The following is a 4,865-nucleotide window of genomic DNA, read 5'->3' on the forward strand; positions in this document are numbered from 1 at the left end:
AAGAGATTTTCAGCAGTGTAATTGATGCACGGGGAGGAAAGGAGGAGTATGCTTCTCTTGCTTTCCATGACAATGCAGTGGATGATGAAAATTATAGAGGCCTGGAAAGAGAAGGTGGACCATCATGCTTTAAACGAGGGGAATAACAAATAGATTGACAAAATGGATACTGGTATTAAGGTGAAAGGCATATTTGTTGATGATGTGAAGTACAAGACAAATGAGAGCGTGAATCCAAATAATGATGCAGTAAAAGAATAGATGAAGGAAAAAATAATAGTTGAATTGGTTTATGTCATAACTAGTTGTGACAAGAAAAATGTCTTCCACAAAAAAATCCCATTCATGACAAATGTATTTGACGAAAATGAATATCTAAGTCCAGATCGAGTTCATATGTTTGATGTTAATGAAATGATGCATTTAACATACAAAAATCCAGAATTTCTTATCTACTTAAAATTTATGATATTCCCCGTGATAAAATAAAGTTGAAGATTGTCACTCATATAATGTTATTAAAAATGTTACACCAATCTGAAGTATTATATAACGGTACAAAATTGGTTGTCACTAAATTGACAAATCATGTACTCGAATCAAAGATCATATCCAGAAAACATTGAAAATGTCATATATATTACTTGAATGTCCATGTTTAAAATCAATATAATTTTTGCTTTTCATTGATTTACTAGTAGGATACCCGTGCATTTGCACGGGTGAAGTGTTTTATTGTTGACATGAGTTTAGTATATGAGTGCTGAAGTAGATGTAGAATACATGTTACAGGTTTTGGAACACTTTCTTATAAACCACATTTGTTGTTGACATTAGAGCTTTACCATTCTTATCATGTATTAATACCTTCAATCTTTTTTTTACTTTGTACTCTTGAAATTGCCACATATAATTGACTGTGGCTGAAGACTGGTCTTAGTAGGTATAATCCAACATTTTCCAATGATTGACCTTGTGATTTTTTTATTGTCATGGCATAAGAAACAATCATAAGAACTTGTCTCCTTAACATCTTGAAAGGTCGTGGAGATTGTGATGGAGACATTGATATTCGAGGAATATATATGACATTTCCAATATTTTTCCCAGACATAATTTTTGCTTCAACAACATGATTTTCCAATTTAGTAATAATCAATCTTGTACCATTACATAATCCTTCAGTTTGGTCTAAATTTTTCAGAAATATTATTGGAGTGTCAACTTTTAACTTGATTTTATGATTCGGGAGCCCAGAAGTTATAAGTGAGTTTAGAAACTCAAGAGTTAATATGTTGAATACTTCACTCTCATTAGCATATGTCATGTCAATAGAATCTGAGCTGAGGTATTCCTTTTCTTCCCCTACAATGTTACATAAGTTCATGTATTAGTATCATTTACAAAGATAGTTGCATCAAGAAAATATGTGTTTGAATACACTATTTTTTTTGTACCTGGAATAAGGGTTAGAACAAATTCGTTGATTTGATCCAAATTTCAATTGTTGATGCCAATATTGCCCTTGATTGCAAAAACCCTTCATTTTTGTAGTGTTATAATAGATTTGGATAGTTGGTTTGAACTATGGCATCAATTGGGTTATCAAAATTTAGAATCAAGAGTTCTTCTGGAATATCTATTTCAGCACAACCATCATTAGGCTTAGATAATTTCCCACCCTCCACCTTTAATATCCAATCTGAGAATTTTGCGATTTCCCTTGCATTTGAATTATTTTGTAAACACATGTTTTTTATGAGAGTTAATTTTTTATAATGGTGCCAAAGATATGATACATTAATCGTGGCATATACAATATCTGAACGACCTCCTTTTGGAATCACTAGTAAGATTTGTCGGAAATCCCCCAAAAAAACTACAACTTTACCTCCAAAAACAATTGAATCATTCTCTGTAGTACCCATTATATCTATGTGACTTTTATCAGTGCCTCAAAGAAATATTTATGTGTCATCGGAGCTTCATCCCATATAATTAACTTTGTTTGTTTCAATAGTTCTGTCAGTTCAGACCCTTGGTGAATGTTACAAAGTTGTCAAAAGTTGGTACATGTATCTTGAATTTTGAGTGTGTTGTTCTACCTCATGATAACAACAAAGAAGCTATACCACTGGAAGTTACAGTTAGTACTATATGCTTTTGAGACCTCAATGCATATGTAAAAGTTCGCCACATATGAGTCTTTCTAGTTCCCCATAATCATATAAGAAGTACAAGCATCCTTTATTGTGGTTAACTGCTTCCATAATTGTTTTAAAAATATCATCAATAAAATCATAATCTTACTATTAGTTGATTCTAAAATAAGATTAGTTTAAACTATACATTATTAATATTTTTTTATTCTAAAATAAATACAAAGAAATAAAATTCGAAAATTGTTATGGTTGCTACATTTGTTAATCTACTATGTTTAAAATTTTGTTTATGTTATATTTCTTATTTTTACTATTTTAATATTGCATCAAAGACATTGCATTAGTGACATTGCAATAGTAGAATAAATCAATAAACCCTAAACATAATATATCCATAATGAGTTGTTGCCCAAAATTAAAAAAATCAGAAATATTCCAAACACAATATAAATCAAATATGCATTATAATGCATACAACTTTATATATCATATGATTGTTTTTAATAAAATTGAGTTAGAAGAATCATTTACATGACCACAATAAAATTAAATCAAAGACATATTGTATTTCATTAATTTTAATAAGAATAACATTATTATGATATTAAATTTAGATTGTGAGTCATTATGTTTATAATATTGTATTTGTACACAATTTCTTGATTTTATAATTAATCTTATATGCAATTATATTGACTTGTAGTTTGAAAAACACATTATGTTAAGATTTGATATGATATTTTTTGGTAATTTTAATATAAATAATAAGAAGATTCTCATAATTGAGTTGTTATTTTTATATATTCCTAATAAAAATAATTATATTTCCCCTGAATATATCTACCATTGTTGTTATCCTTTAATTAAATAATTTGATGATAGTAATTGTTATTATTGTTTTAATATTGTAATAGTAACATTGAAATATTAGAATTTAAAAGTAAGCACTGAACCACAGACAAAATATATCTACAGTGAATGTTAATAAAAAATAATTCAAACAAAATCTAAATCAAATATATGTTATAATGAGGATATTTTGACACTTCCTAATTCGATTCAAAATATGAAATAATATATGTTACAATGAGGACAAATGACTTCGCAAACGAAAAACTTAGCAAACGAAAAACTTAGCCAAATATTGTAACACCGTTTTTTCAGAGCACTTTTAATTAAGTAGTTAGTATTAATGGATTAATTATAGAAATTAATCAGTAATGTTTTAGGCTAAACCTCAGTTGGGTTTTAATCTTGTATTATGATTTTCTTGTTTTCCCTATTTTTTCAAGAGTTTTGGAAAATAAAAGTTTCTGAGACGATTTCGGGTCGTTTTATCGAGTTTTCGCCCATTTTTTGAGTTTCATAACTCAGAATCGAATTCCGATTTCTCTGTTGGCTTCAAAATATTATTTATAGTCAAAATAGACACCAAGGTTTTCTGTAACTTATCTCTAGATAGTTTTCACCTCAAAATTTAAGTTTCGACGTTTCAAGCAAATGTCCTAAATTGGGAGATTGTATATTTCCGGACGAAATTATCCAAAAATATTATGACACGACGTTTATTGGGAATTACATCATATCAATAAAGTTGGAAGTCATCATTTCATGAGCCACTTACTTGTTACATAAGTAATACAAAAACTTTCAAAAGCCCCTAAATCACTCAACAAATCTTCTCACTCCACCACAATTAGACACATCACATATGCTAGTCTAAATCTGCTTAATTTGCATTAAATTTTCTGATTTGATGAGGTTGAGGCTATCCTATAAATACCTCACCTCATTCTCTCATTTTTACACTAAATTCCCTATACAAACTAAGGTAGTCTTTTATTTTCTCTTCTTCATATTCTTCTCATACTTCATAGAAAGTTAGAAGCTTTTATTATGTTGTTCATAAAGTAGAGTTTGTATTTGTTCTTTAAGTATTTTATGAAGGCATAACTAAAGTGGATGATAATAAAATCATATAAACCTTTGTGTAGTTTTTGACTTTTGTAAATCTTGAAATTTTTCTCTGTTCTTATATGGAAAAACTATATCTTTGGACAATGTTAGATGAGTTATTTGTTTGGAAATATTAGAAATTATTGTTAGTATTTGAATATGTTTAAAATTGATGATTTTAACATCAAATAAACCTTTAATGTGTTTAGGAAAGATTTTGTATTTTATTCTTGAAAGTTTATGATGTTGATGAGTTGTTGTTGAAAATGTTTCATTTTTAGAAAGTATTATGTTTTAAAAGTGAGTTAGCATATTTTACTCTTTAATTTCCAAGTTAAAATAATGATTTAGGATAAAAGATGATTTATTAAAGTCTTGACTTCATAAACTTAAAATGTTATGAAGCTTTTGATATTAAAGTAGTATAAAGTCTTACCTTAGGATTTATTTTCATGACTATGAAATTAACACTTACTAACCCTTGAGGTTTTTCCTAAAAAATTAAGAGGTGTTAAGATGTTCATAAAAAATGTTGTATTTATTTTATTTGACTTACTTTAAAGTGGTAAAAATAACTAAAAGATGTTTAGCGTAAAAATTAAATTAAAGGTCATTATTTTTCATGACTATGAAAATAACACTTACTAACCCTTGAGGTTTTTCCTAAAAAATTAGGAGGTGTTAAGATGTTCATGAAAATTTGTTTTAGTAGTATACTTAAAATAATGAGATTTACCTAAAAGTCTT

Source organism: Lupinus angustifolius, chromosome LG02, assembly GCF_001865875.1.
Source record: "Lupinus angustifolius cultivar Tanjil chromosome LG02, LupAngTanjil_v1.0, whole genome shotgun sequence".
Taxonomy (NCBI): Eukaryota; Viridiplantae; Streptophyta; class Magnoliopsida; order Fabales; family Fabaceae; genus Lupinus; species Lupinus angustifolius.